We start from the raw sequence: 16,451 nt of genomic DNA, 5'->3' as shown, positions 1-16,451 counted from the left end.
GGCAATACGAGAGAACGGGTCCGGTTTTCAAAAATTTAACATATATTTCATATGTTACCTTACATATAAAATTATGTTTTATAAAAAGAAGTTGTACATTCAGATTGATTAATTATGGTAGGGGAGCCCACGATGCTAAATGGGGATTTACTCGAGCGTCGTAGAGACCTATTGGGATGCAAAGCTTAGATAAAAAGAAGAAAAAAATGTTATATGATAAATTCCTTTTCATCGGTGGGGGAAGCGGCTATAGATAGTTAAATATGTAAAAAAAAACTGTTGCATGGACATCCTCGAGCGCGTCAGATATTGATAGCATCTATGCCCTACGTATTTTTAATAATGTACGTATGTTAATCTGATCGTTTGCATGATGCGGGTGGGTGTATTTAAGGGTTGAAAATGAAAAAAAAAAAAAAAATATCGAGCGCGTCAGATTTTCTAAGGGAGTGTTCAGTGCACCAAAAAAAAGCTCTCATTCACTAATCTGACGATTTCGATGGGACGCAAACCCACAGCCATTTTCTTAATTTGCAAAAAAAAATCGCAATTTTGAAATACTCAAGCGCGTCAGATTAAGATATATGTGGTTCATCTTTATGTTCTAAACGTACTGTCTCATAATCTGACGATTATCTAGAGGGATTCGCCTGATCTGACAAAAAAAATTTAGAAAAACGGTTCACCTAAAGGGCCATCCCTGCAACTTCCCGCTAATTCCATTCCTGGGCGCTTAAAATTGATATTTTGAGCTCGCTGAGTTCAAAGAAATAACATTTCGATGCATTTGGTCTCCCAGCTCGAAAGTCTGATAGAAGTTTCATAGAACACTATTTTTGGAATTTTCAAACCGCAATTACTTTTGAATGGATCAAGCAATTTAAAAACACCGTACAATCAGCCATATAAAAATTGGCATTCAATTGTCATATTAAGGGTCTGTTTCACAATGTATGGATAAAGTACCAAATAGCTATGCAACACGTAAATTATTTGGAAGATAAATTGTGCTATTTGACACTTCATCGGACTCATAACTTATGATGGACTTTATGTGACGAATAGCGCTATCTGACAGTCGTGAAACGCAACAATAGTGTTTATCCTACCAATAAGTAATAAATAGCTAATTTGGAACTTATGTAGAACTTATCCGTATATTGTGAAACAGACCCTTAGTATCATGATGTCATGACAACAAGAACAGTTAAGCTATTTATATAGTTGTCAAAGCTTTTGGTTTAAATACTGACCCAAAATGGCTTGCCTTTGAAAATTGTGTTTTATTGTATATAATTTTATTGAATATATTACATATTTACAATCAAGTATACAGTATATATAATTTTCTTAACCTACAAAGTAATAATAAAAGTTATTAAAAAGAAAATTAAAACAATTTTTGAAAGTTTGGTCCTTGTGGCAGTGTACCTTTAACGCTGGCAGCATTACCTTGCTGTATTGCGATACTTACTCGTTGAAAGCACCAGCTTTGGGGTCACCGGTAGTACCAGGTGCCAACTTAAATATTTAATTAGCGCCTATATACTTGAACCCCACACCTCAAGAAGTTGGAGCAAAGACTCTTATATTTTTCCTGCTCTGCGGACGCCCCAGCTTTTTGCTTGTCCGAGAGAGGTGAAACGGGGCAAACGTGTCCACACAAGTAGCATCCCATGCTAAAGCCCGTCCCATTTTCCCAGGGATCAAAGACATTCCATCCGGCCGCTTGCCATCGTCTCTTGCGATGTTGTATATAATTTATGTTAGCTGTATAATACACCAAAAACGAAATAAATATGTTGAATCACGATTCCACCTTAATACAGATCCAATTTTTTTTCTATCATTCTTCACGACTTGTACCCCAAGTAATAATAAGGAGGCACATGGCTTTGGACCCCTTAAAAAATTTAAAACCTGAAAATATGCAAGATGTAAATGATATTGTCTCAATTCATGTTTTTTTTAATTAAAAAATCCTTGAATACCTTCTTTCATTAATTTTACAAATCATGATGTTTTAATTAATTTCTATGGGGTTAAAGAGACACCACCACATTACTTTAGTTTTTTTAGTTTAATAAAAATAATCTACAATAATAAAAAATAGGGGTTGCATGTACATAAAAAAATAAAAACAAAAAGATTTGTCTAAAAAATAAAAATTTAGGGGTGGGTATCTGTTAGGTCACTCTCTTATCTTCCTCTATCATGCGTCGCACAGCACTGATGTTATCTTCAGTAGTCCCTGTTAATGGACGTCCCTCACGCGGATCATCATTGAGATTGCTACGTCCACGCTTAAACTCATTAAACCAATTGTAAATAGTGGCACGAGATGGGGCTTCATTAAGAAATGCTAATCGCAGCCTATCATAGTTTTGTTGTTGAGTAAGCCCACAACGAAAGTCATAATAAATCACTGACCGAAAATTTTCTCGTGTTAGATTCATTTTCACGTGTAACGAGAGTATTAGATTTGCCGCCAATTCGCAAAAACAAATTACAAATGAATGCAATATACTACATTAGATTACCAAAGAGTTCTAAAATTGAAATTCAAAAAGTTTTCATTAGCAACGTTTTTAACTGGCCAGTTCTAAACATTTTCAGTGTTACCCACGTACATATAAAAGCCGGTTCAGCTTGTATTTATTAACTGGCTGCCTCCGCGAACTTCATTTCTCTTTAATGATTACTTAGCCGGCAGGTCTGAGCCTCAGGTAAAAGGTTTTCGTAATGTACACTAAAATTGTGTAAACATTTATAGCGCCTGACAGATTTTTTTAGCAATTAGTGGCCATGAAAAAAATTTAAATAAGTTGTAAGAAGTTTTTGATTTTTCAAAGTCTACGATACACAAATTGGCTAATACACAATTTTCCGGAAAAGCCCTTGCGAGCCTCTGGCAATGTCAGTGTCTGGGTCACTTAACAATACATATTAATAAATGCAAGTCCAACTTTTATTTATTTTATTTATTTGCTGAAGTTAACCACATCATACATAATGCTATATTTACAGTATATGTTACTAAGTTATCTTTTCTAAAATAAATGACTAAACATTTATAAAAAACTAAACTATAGCACTTTATTTTTGAATAGTTATATATATATATAACTATTCAAAAATAAAGTGCGTGCGTAGTACACATGTCAGAAGTGAAACTTCTTTGCCAAACTAATTTTAAGTCTTATTCATATTAATACAAATCTAAAAATTTCTGAGACTAAGAGGAAGGGAATAAGGAAGATATGTTAGGAATTTAATGAATTTAATTGTCATTAAAATATTAAGTGTCGAAAATTAATACAAATTATAAATTTATTTCTTCGATTATTAAAACACGTGGCATTTTAATTTACAATTCGTAATTTGAGTTTTCAATAAATTATTTTGCATAAAATACTAATATTTCATAAATTCTCTTCATGAATTTTAATTTCAGTGGATCGTGGATCTGTTTTGGACATCGTTACATCGGGCATCAATGAATCGTGGTCTCTATGATAAAATTTTGGACTTCCAAATTGTTATTCATCTTCAAAACCCACAAATTAATAATTTAACTCTCTTATAACGACCAAACAATAATAGTATTAATATAGACATTTTGGAGTCTATTTAATATTATAATATATTTTAAAGTGAATTTGTATTCTACCAGCTTTGTTAGTTGCAGCATACGACAGAGGACCAGCAATGGACTTTAACACTCTCTCATGAGGGAAAACATCGTTAGGAAACCTTTAGACCAGTGTCTCCCATCGTGAAACCCACGCCCACGGGCAATCATATATAAAAAAAAAATATTTTAAAAAATCGGCCTAAAAACCTAATCGAAACCTAATATAATATCTGTACCACAAGGATCTCACTAATTAAGAAAATCTTTACTAAAATTGTACTTTGATTTCAGTTTTTCAAATGTATTGAACATTTTCTGTGCTTTGTCAATTTCCCTAGTCATTTCATCCTTAAACGTTTAAGTTTCATATTTAAAGATTTTTTATTTTAATTATGTATTATATTGGGAAATAAGAATTAGTAAGAGTACGGTGAGGCATGACACAAAACTGAGAAGCGGAAACACTGCTTTAGACCCATGTATCAAAAGATCCTACGCTTTTATAGTGGTATTTGCTAATATTTTTTTAACAGGCGCTTTGTCAATAAACATCACCCTAAGACAGCCAGGCTAAACTTAATATTACAATTAAACTACACTGTCGATACAAAAATTACTGAGCCTATGTCCATGAGACATGAGCATTAAATTCATATTTAAATCAATAATCTAGACCTGATTATTCGTTTTCGGGAAATCCGATAAAAATCCGAAACTCTATGATGTATATATACGCTAAAGTCATATCTAAAATGAAATATATCAGTGGCGCTACAACGTTTTTAGGTCTGGGCCTCAAATTACTGTATCTGTTTCATGATCATTTGTCCATCAAATAGGCAAGTAGGTGATCAGCCAGGCAAGCCGGTTTCCTCACAATGTTTTCCTTCGTATGAGCGAATGTTAATTGCGCACAAAGAAAGTCCATTGGTGCACAGCCGGGGTTCTACGATCTCAGAGATGAGAGTCGAACGCTGAAGCCACCAGGTTCATCACTTGGTATTAGCTCTCCAAAACTGTTTACAGCCTTTATAAATAAGAAATGTTTGTGAAGAAAATATTTAAAAATAACATACAATAGAAATCTAGCTTTTAACCATATTGTTTTCTCCAACTTTCATTTAGTTCCCTTTGCAGAAGTCTTGGCCGTGGGGTTCAACCAGCCGAACTTGGGGTGGGGTGAACCCAGAGCTGGTGATGCTGAGTATTGTAAAGAAAATGCCAGCACCATCTGTCACAGGTACCATATTTAAATTTGTTTTAATATTTGTTGATTAAAGAATATTGTAAATACCGTATATTTGTGATGTTCTTTGTACACAGTACATTTTCCAAGTCGGTTCAACATTTATATAAACAGTTGTAATATCATTAGGGTTACCGTTGACAATAGATCGCGAAGCCGGAATTCACTAATTGGTTGGCCCTAGGCGATTTGAGTCAACGGAAGTTTAGACTTTGGAACTTGGAGACGACATTCAAATATTTTTTCCAACTTTACGTAACTTTAAATGAGAATTTTTAACTTTTTTACAGACGTCCATATAACAAATAGTTTTATTGTGGTTTCTTGAGCCCTCTGGAAAAGAAAATGTTTAGATTAATTTGTGTTAAACATTTGTGTCTACTTATGTACACGCGCTAGAAGTTATACTTCTTTTAAAAAAAAATATCTTTCGCCTTATTCTACGTTTGTAGAAAACTCACTAACAATAGAAAAAAAGTAATTAATACATTTTATATTATTTTATAAGTTTTATTATAACGCATTATCTAGATAAATAATGTTTATTTTAATATCACATAAAAATTATTTCTACATATTAAAAGAAATCATTTTTTTTTATTTTAAGATGTTGACGTATGCTAAATTCAGGGTGTCGGTTTTTTGTGACGGTACGGACGGTGGATTTCGGCTTTTTCCCCTTAAACCGCCAAAAGAAGTATAACTTAAAAAAACACAAATGGGTAGAATCAACTATACCGAAAAGTAGATAAAAAAACTGTTTGTAATTTTATTTCAACTTTTGTTAATTAATTACTTATACAGTTATTCAGTTACACTGAAAAGAAATTCTTAAAGAATTTAATAAATCTTAATGTACCACATTCTTTGCAAATAAACGATTTATTATTATTGCCCAGGTATGCAGCTTTCCGTTGTTTACTGTAAGCATCTTCACAGCGACTCCACTCCATCACTACTCTTAAATATCTTACTAGTGTATTTTCCTTTCGAAAAAATGCAAATATTTTTACACGTTTATCCAATACGTATTTGCTATTTTAATTTTGCAGGCGCTAAAATTTTGCCATAGAATACAAAAATTATTTCATCGGGCAGAAAGCCATGTGCTCAGGGCAAAAGGTGCTCCCTGGTACATTCGCAATAACGACCTCCATCGGAACCTTAATGTAGACGTCCACGAGCAAAGGCTCCACCAAGAAGCTATTCAACTTGACATTTGACACCACGGGCCTAGTGAGAAGATTGAAAGATTGAAAGTTATTGGACCCTTTATAGTTTATATTATATTAAGTGTTTTTAATAATGTTATTTTTAGTAAATTAGGTTTTAAATTACTTATTTGTCTTAAGTGAGATCGTAAAGTTATGTCTCAGTGAAGACACAAATAGAAATAGTTACCTCAAGTCTATTTCGGAAATACTTCAGGGCAACTGTGTTAAATATATATTATTATTAAATATTATATTAAAATAGCTACGGGGGTTTTCAAAAGTTGGTTCAATGCTAAATAGAAAATCCCCTTATCACTTAGGGGTTTACGATCTAAAAACATACCGAAAATATATTTCTCTAATCAGGTTGGTTACTGAGACTACATTTTAAGATATATATATATACATGTATATGTACGTATATTATAAAGTAATCTTTCCTTTTCCATCCTTTTCTTTTCTCGTTCAGGCCACTTTTGACCTTTTAACTTCGTTGTGGATAAAATTAGAAATCAAATTTAATTCAATATGAACCAGTAGTTTAGGAATTATAACTAGTCAAAGTTACTTAATTTTGTAACTTACTGAATACTCATCAAAACTCTTAGGCACTTCTAGCAGATATAGAAACTTCAAGAGAACAATTGGTGTTTATTATTAATATGGTCACAATAAGTTGTTAGGTTATTTACGTTATAACTTAAGATAGAAGGTTTTAAGTGACTCAATTAAACATGGTATTACATGGATCTCTTTCTTCTTGCACGAAACGGTAGAAGAACAGCGTTGCGAGATTTTTTTACAGGTTATGTTTTTGATATAATATTGTGATTATATACAAAATATTAAATAAGGTCCAGACATGAGACAAATGCAATTATTGAATACGTTTCAAATTTCAACAGTGGAATTGTGATTAAAATTTAAACTGTGTTTTTAACTACGCCCCGAGGTGGACATGACTAGCGCATTAATCGGGAATTCCCTATTGTTAAAGTAACGATAAATAGCGGCTAGAATTTGACAGTATTCCCGGGTTCGATGCCTAAGTGGGACCGAATTACCACGACGATTTTTCTAAAGAAAACGAAAAAAGTAATAAATCAGTGGCGCAACAACCTTTTTAGTTCTGGGCCTCAGATTTATGTATCTGTTTCATATCTTATAGGCAAGTAGTGGCTTCAGCGTGCGACTCTAATATCTGAGGTCCTAGGTTCGATCCCCGGCTGTGCACCATTGGACTATCTTATGCACATTTAACACGGTGAAGGAAAACATTGTGAGGAAACCGGCTTGCCTTGCCTGACTAACATGACGGCGTGTGTCAGGCACAGGAGAAACCTACTTGCCTATTAGACAAATGATCTTGAAATCTGAAGCGCAGACCTAAAAAGGTTGCCGCTGTATTGTCCAAGATCATAATTTATAGAAAAGTTAGTAATAAAATCGTAATGAATTATTTCGGAACCAATTCGTCTTAGTACAAGAGTACCTCTTAAAAGGAACTTGCGAGACTTCTAGCCATTGACTTCTGGCCCATGGGCTACTTAGGATCAGATGAGCCTCTTGCCCGTTTGCCCCATGTTCTATCTAAAACAATTACATGTTGAGAGACGTTTATAAGTAAGATTTAGTCGGATCTATCGACGTACTTCAATTTATAAGCAAACAATAGGCTGCATTCATCATCTCCCCCTAAAAGTTTCATTGTGATAAATCTAGCCCTTGCTGTTGTATTGTTCAGAAATAGACGATTTTATATATGTCTTATGGAGTTAATAATTTTACTTCGCGTATTGACAAGATTTTTTGCGACCCATTTAACGGCTTATCTTTCTGTCCATTAAGATAAAAACGTAAATAATTATATATTTAATCCTTTCTTATGACTTATACTATGTATTGGTGAACACTGTATCAAAATCCGTTGGGTAGTTTTTGAGTATATCGCGTTTAGACGTGGCATAATGGCGCGATTCTTAGCTAGAAGTTTACACTGAGTGAACACATTATTGAACAGTATTTCGGATTAATTAACACTTTATTAAAACTTAAATAAAATTACGGTTTTCTCACGTACCGCACACATTTCTATAAGTAATGATTTAAGCTCATATCAAATTAATTAAAAAAAAACATATTCAAAAATGACAGTTGTTCAATATTATATTTTCGTTGTAATCGATGTATCGAGTTGATTTGCTTATGTATAAGGTATATTTTTAAATTCATATGCATAGTTCTAAATTACAAAATTTTGTTAATTTCATTTTATTATATATAACATTATGTTAACTGATAGCCCATGTATACATTGAAAAATTCTTTCGCCATTACTATGATGAATATAGGCTATGTATTTCAATTAAGTTAGGGTATGATATTACGATAGTGTTATCCAAAAAAGTAAAGAGTAATATATAGTAAAAGACTAATAAAGAATCCTATATGCTGCGAAAACTATTGACAATAGATACATTGCTACATTTGCGTACAGTTTTATATATGACGTCAATATCTACAAAAAGGTTTGCATTTAAAAGTCTTTACCGAAAGCCACGAATTAAATATATAATAAGTAAAAATCCTTTTTTCATTTATATGTCCCTGAGGTCGCAGAACCCCGGCTGTACACCAATGGACTCTCTATGTGCGCATTTAGAACTCGCTCGTACGAAGGAAAACGTGAGGAAATCGGCTTGCCTTAGAGCCAAGTCGGCGTGTTACAGGAGGCTGATCACTTACTTGCCTATAAGAGAAATGATGAACAGATATAGAAATCTGAGGCCCACACCTTAAAAGGTCGTAGCGCTTGCTTATATATTGTAAAACCTATGTTAACCACTTGATTGAACTTCCATATATATCCAGAATCAACTGTTTACCTACAGCACAGCTAGATCTCGCAAATCCAGACTTATTGCGGACTGACTGAAGTGGCGCGAATCATTCGCGGTTGCATTCTATATTATCTCTCTAGAGCTGATATTACGTTTCATTAAAATTTAGTTTAATTTTAACCTAACATGCAGAGGTTATGTTGTTAGGTATTAGCACCGTGGTAAAGCAGCATGACTCTGTTCATCCCACCAAACGCAATTTGAAAGAAGAAAGTTTAGGTAAAAGAAGAGATATCTTGTTTAGAGATTTTATTAATAACTCCGACGGTCCTTTATTAAGAAATGAATTCTAAAAGAAATAACATTCCATAAACTCTTCTCCAAAAGAACGTAGGTGGAAAGGGAAAGGATTAGGTCAGGAAATTTAAGTTCTCCTATTCTTCTTTTAAGGTTCTGTTCTAAGATCTGATGTAGTCTGTATTATAATCAAAACATAACGCCATCAGAAATACCACCTGAACTTATACTATGTATTGGTTGGTTTGAAGGGAGAGTCTTTTGACGCAATGAGCATATGGTTTTTCACCCTAGCCTGCTCACACAGCTCTTCAGCTCGGGCTGTGTCGTCAGGGGCTTCTCAAGGAGTCAAACTCTAAACCCCACTTTTTAAGTAGTTTCTTCTTCTGGTGCCACTTTATTATCTTATCTGGAATCTTGCGCTAGACTTAAACGTTCCTTAGTGGATGTGATGCCCACTAACGTGCATTCCGCACTTCTTCCTTCTACCAGTGAAGTCGCTTAAGGCCGATTTACATTATCTTAGTGTTTAGGAGAGTGCTTTAGTACAACTTGAAAGGCAAGTTCTTTAGCGTAGCGTTTACTAAAGCAAGTAGCGTTTACATGTTTCAACTAAAGTACTATCCTAAAGCACTCTCCTAAACACTAAGATAATGTAAATCGGCCCTTAGAGAGAATAAAAGACTCGGAGAAGGTTTTTGTTTTAGCAGCTCTATATATAAAAGAAATAGTAATAATTTAGGATTAAAATTTGCATCAGCAGTGAGTTTTCTTTCATGGACTCCACTTGACTGGATATTTAAATAAAAGATTAAAGTATTGATGTCTAGATTTTGTTTGTCATTCGCTGTCAAAGTCTCAGTCAAACACAATTTAAAGAACAAAGGAAACTCACCTGATGTTAGGTGATCCCCATAGACACAAAGCCAGAGGCTCCCCAGTACCTATTAAGAAAAGGTACGCTCTTTAAAGGACCCTAAGTGGAATTAGTTTGGACCTGTCGCCTATGGACAGTCAATGCCAGGGTGGTGGCGAGTGCGTTGCCGGCCTTTTAAGAATTGGTACGCTCTTTAAAGGACCCTAAGTGGAATTAGTTTGGAAATACCTGTCGCCTATGGACAGTCAATGCCAGGGTGGTGGCGAGTGCGTTGCCGGCCTTTTAAGAATTGGTACGCTCTTTGAAGGACCCTAAGTGGAATTAGTTTAGAAATACCTGTCGCCTATGGACAGTCAATGCCAGGGTGGTGGCGAGTGCGTTGCCGGCCTTTTAAGAATTGGTACGCTCTTTGATGGACCCTAAGTGGAATTAGTTTGGAAATACCTGTCGCCTATGGCCAGTTAATGCCAGGGTGGTGGCGAGTGCGTTGCCGGCCTTTTAAGAATTGGTACGCTCTTTGATGGACCCTAAGTGGAATTAGTTTGGAAATACCTGTCGCCTATGGCCAGTTAATGCCAGGGTGGTGGCGAGTGCGTTGCCGGCCTTTTAAGAATTGGTATTGGTGTTTTTTATAATAAAATATTTTACAAAAATTCTGAAAAATTACAGTTATTCATCACCCAAAGACGTCGAAAACGGAAAACATTAAAACAGTCGTAATAGTCCTTTACGAATTTATTGCTAAGCGATATTTATTGTTATTGATTAAATATAAAAATACACCGCACAATCAGACATTAATGCAAATGTCACATTAATTATCATAATAAGAACATTCAAGTCATTTATAAATATTGTCAAAGTTATGGTCTAAACAATCTCCCATTAAAGGCTGGCCATTAAAATTTAATCACCTTCCCCTTGAAAGCATCACATGGCAGTGATATAACTTCTGGGATGGTGATTGAATAGTATGATAGCCATGGCGCAACAATTTCTTCCCTTTATCCCTAATTATATGAGTTTAACACTGAAAAAAGACATCATAAAAATATGACGGCGTGTGTCGGGCACAGGCGCCTGATCACTCGTTTTTATGAAAAAAATAATGAGGAAATGTCTTGGACACAATGATAACAGCCACGGACGCCTGATCACATACTTGCGTATTAATAGTATACAGAAATGAGAACGAGGAAATGTCATGGACCTATGTCAGGCACATAAGTCCGTCTAAAACTGTTAGAGGTCAGTAAACTACAAAATCGAATCGTTTTTTGCAGAGCCCTTCAAATGTTTGTGTAACTGTACAGAGGTGTTTAGGACTGGTTCTAGTTTAGAGCCATGAGAGTGACACGCGTTTGCTAAGCGCAAGCGAGAGCGATGCGCTCTTGATATAGTTTAAACTTTTTTTTTAATACTTTTCGTAACTATAACAAAAATATTGGCGAACAGGGGGCAAACGTACAGGGGGCTCATCTAATGTAAAGTGGACAGTCATTGCCAGAAGGTGCGTTTCCGGTCTTTCTCATAGACAACCTTCTTTTATAGAGCAGGGACAAACGGGCAGGAGGCTCATCTCATACTGCCGCCCATGGACCCTCACATTGCCAGAGGGCTTAGAGAGCCCTTTTAAGAAATAATACGCTCTTGTACTGTACTACTTATAACCCAGGAAAATAGCAATAAAGATTCCTATATGCTGCGGAAACTATTGACGATAGAGCCATGTACTACAGTTTTATAGAAGACATCAATATCTACTCAAAAATATTCTTTTTGGATTTTTAAGTCTATTTACCGAAAGCTAGTATCTATTATATCACATTTAATTGTTTAAAACTATGAGAAATCGCTGTTTTAATAGCCTAAACGTAATTTGTAATATGGCCGTCAGGTCATTGCCTTGTTTCATCACCGATTCGATAACCGATGCACCAGTGACCATCATTCTTAGGCTGTTTATAGACGATAGTTTTTCAAAGGTTTAATTTATTTATTTCCAACACAAATATACCTACAGTATTGACAAAGTCAAAGTCAAAAATCATTTATTCATATAGGTAAAACAATGTACACTTATGAACGTCAAAAAAGAAATATACATTAAATGCTTCTAATTTTACATTTACTGCCAGTTCTCAAATCAAGGGCGTAGAATGGAAGAGAAAAACTGGCAATAAACTCTCCGCCACTCTTTTTAATCTCGTTTTACACAACGTTTGTATGGAGCTGCAACCATTACACCATGTTCGACATGACATCTTAAGTAATAAATTAAATTAAAAACAAAGATTTGTCCTCTATCAGCAAGAGGCATGGTGAAATAGGAGCACGCACTTACCTTCTCGTGGGAACAACACGCAAACACATAGTCGAAATAACTAACATCACCGCATACACGAATTCAAGTACGACCAGACCACAAGTAGCACCCGTTCACGAGTATGACGCATGGCCAGCCAGCGGCCCCTCGCCATATTTTAAGGAGAGAGATAACCCGACGCATGGACGCCGGCACAAGTAATGACACTTAAGCAAGAGCATGACGATCCTTGAAATGTGAACTTGGCTACATAAGAAAATAATATTAATACCAATTATACTGAAATAATTTGATACCACATGGATCACGGTTCGTTCCCACTTTACATTAAAACAGTCGTGGATGTTGACGATCGCCCCAGAGTCTGGAAATGCAGCCGAGAGATTCAGTCGCGTTACCTATTTATACTGGAGCAACTCATATCCAAGCACTAGGATCGTTTAAATATTCATTTACATATTATATTATAAAAGGCCTTAGGAAGCAGTTTTACTTTAATGTACGATTTAAATTTATTTATTGACAACGCTTGTATCTCACTAGGGATTTCGTTGAAAAAACGTATACAATTGCCTTGGAAAGAATTACTCGTTTTATGCAGCCTTCTGGTTGGTGCGCAAATTTTGTCTTTATTACGTACAGTACCTACTATAATTTTGGAAGCCACTATTCTTTTTAAAGATATCTATATTTTTCTATGTACACTCATGTATGTATGGCCTATGTACACTCAATGCTAGAGGGCTCACGAGTACGTTGCCAACCTTTTAAGAATTGGTACGCTCTTTTCTTGATGATGGTATCACTTAAAATCATCCTGCCTGTGCAATAAAAATATACTCGTCTGTACACGGCTTAAGACCGTTTTGTAAAGCAATTAATTGATGTAGAGAAACTCATGGATCATAATAGAGAATAACAGCTACTTAAACTTGTTTAGCGATAAAAAATACGTATCTTTAAATATCTCTCAAAAGACAGGACAAGATGAACACAACAAAAACTAAAGCATGCAAATACAGGGCGTTTTACTAAGGCTATTTAAGGAAATAGCAAAAAGGTTAGTCGACATCACAGGAGTCCGAAGAGCTAGCACCTTCCTCGGACAAAGATTTAGTATTCCTATTGGTATTATCCAAAGAGGGAACGCTGCGTTTATTGCCAGTTCTTCTCTTCCGTTCTACGCCCGTGATTTTTGACATTTGAAACCCTTGAGAACTGGCAGTAAATTTAAAATTAGAAGCATTTCATATTTTTTGACGTTCATAAGTGTACATTGTGTTACCTATATGAATAAATGATTTTGACTTTGACATAGCTAATTTGCTAGGACTCCTTTTAATAATATATTTTAGTTATTGTTTTTTTGTTATATTAAATTATGTTACCTGTAAAAAAAAATCGCAACCCAGCTCTTCTATCGTGAGATCCATGTAATAACAAGTTCAACTCAGTTACTTTAAGGTACTTCTGTCTTCAGTTACGTAAATAACCCAACATCGAAACGATACTGAAGACCGATTATATGGGCAGATGACATTATCAAAACGGCTGGCTGGAGCTGGATGCTTGTCCAATGATACCTGGAGTCTTCTGACAGAGATACCTGGAGATTTTAGATTAGGCTTTCTGCTGGGTGTTCTTGCAAACTAAACTTCTTCTTTCAAGGCAGATTTTGCCACGCACCACCACTATGCGGAACCAGCTGCCCACTGTATCTCCGAACCAATTCGACTTGGAAAAGAGCGTACTAATTCTTAAAAAGCGGGCAACGCACTCACGAGTCCAAGGCATTGACTGTCCATGGGCGGCGCTATCACTTGACATCAGGTAAGCCTCCTGCCTGTTAGCTCCGTGTCCCAAAAAACGTAAAATAGATATAATTTGGTTTTTCAAGAAATAAAATGCTTTTTTCGTCGTGGTCAGCAAGGAAACATCTGGAACGGACTAATACGGCGTAGAACGGAAGAAAATAACTGGCAATAAACTCTTTTTTGTTGTTGCCTAATACACGTTTCTAAATGCGCTTTTTTTCACGATTTTTGCCAATGTTAAAATAACAAAATTCAGTACAATATTTATGGTCTGGGCCTTAGATTTCTTAACAGGCAAGTAGTTGATCAACCTCGGATTGGGTCTAAATTCGCAAAACTCAATTTTAGTTATTAATTAGATATGCAAATACTATAAGCAATTTTTTTCCCACGCTCATAAATTGTAATATAATATTTTCGTTTCTGATAATGTGCAATATACTATATTTTTTATAGGTAACAAAAGTGTCACTTAGTTTAAAAATCCCTTAAATAAGTTTTCTGTTAGCGTCGCTACCCCAGTAGTACCCCTAATTTTATGTTATAAGCTCATCTGTTAAACGATTATAGTTGACTTAGCTACAAACAAAGTTTCATTTATTTGAACATATCTACAATAACCGCCACCGAACGTAACTCGCACAAAGCTTATACTCGCTTAATAGATTTGTATTTATCTATCACAAACACATTTCTTTTTTATATGTATAAATATTTAATGAATTACTGGTTCTACCGGTGCGCGTGAGCACTTTGATAGCAAAACAAACACTTCCTCGATCGTTGCCTTAGCAAATAAACTATTTTCTTAGCTTAGACCTCCCGAAATTATTCATTTAATTATAGACATTTATTAATTCAAAAAGAAGTTATATTATGGCAAGAATAACCAGCAAATTTCTAAAATATATTTTAAATATTGGTTGTTTGTAAAGTAGGTTTACGATCGAGATGTTTACGTGATAACGTCTTATTGGTGATATAAGTTTTTGGGAAGTAAGGAATTAATGAAGATAACAATTTTTTCAAATTTTAAATTACATCTATCGTTTTATTCACACTTTTGATGATAAATTTCGGGTGTAAAATGACAAGTTTACTTATTCGACTATGATATACATTTTTCTTCATACATTCACGGAATGACTGGCAGCGCTCGAGATGAGACGGGAGATCGGTCCGTCTCTCTCTCGTTATACCTGCGATCGCGCTCGTGAGGTTTTGGTGTGACACAAGTTTCTGAACATGTCATCCGACTAAAACGATTTTAAAGACGTTATCACGTCAAAAACTGTGTTCACTCGGCATAAGCCAGTGTGGAGCAGTGTACCAGGATTGTGATTCTATCCTGAGATAATGTAAACATGTCAAAAATGTCAAACATGCAAAAATTTACACATAGAAAGTTGAAACAAATTTAAAAATTGTCCCTGTGGCAGTGTAATAATACGGGAATTTCCGTTAATGCGATTCTTATTTGTTGAAAGCACCAGCTCTGGGGTCATTTACCAGGCGCAAACTTAAATCTTTAATTAGCACCTTTCGTGAGGTATTTAAACAATTATAATGACCACAACATTATATATTTCCGTACGTAAAAAAATTCTATTGAATTCATGATTTATTTAACTTCTATACGCTATGGAAAGCTGGTGGTACTTCTATAGTAAAATAAATAAATAATATTTTATTTTAGCTCTTAAAACGAGGACAATCACTTATGAATATATGTTATAGAAAGGATTTACTATGAAAATGAAAGCACCAGCTCTGGGGTCACCTACCAGGCGCTTAAATCTTTAATTAGCTGTGCACTTGAACCCCACGGCCCAAGAGTCTACTCCAAAGGGAACAAAATCGTAGTTGGAGGAAAGACTCTTATATTCGAGCTGTTTATTATTTTCCGCCGCCGCCGCTCTGCGGCTGCCCTTTTTATCCGAGGGAATTAATATTATATTTATCAACAAATACATTGTTATACTGTGATATAGGCCTTTCCTTAAATTTTACCGTTCCAGTTTCTGAAAATATAAAGAAATTAGACGGATTTAAAAATACCATCATTATACCTGGAAAAAGGCTAGTATTTCCAAATTATTTTAAAATATACAGCCATGCCATGGTTCATTAGTAAGAAAATCGAGAACTTAATAGCGTAATGCGCGGCGTAATTACCACTTAATGAGTGGGGGCAATTAAATTG

This window comes from Pieris napi, chromosome Z (assembly GCF_905475465.1).
Source record: "Pieris napi chromosome Z, ilPieNapi1.2, whole genome shotgun sequence".
Lineage (NCBI taxonomy): Eukaryota > Metazoa > Arthropoda > Insecta > Lepidoptera > Pieridae > Pieris > Pieris napi.
Note: the sequence above shows the minus strand (reverse complement) of the source record.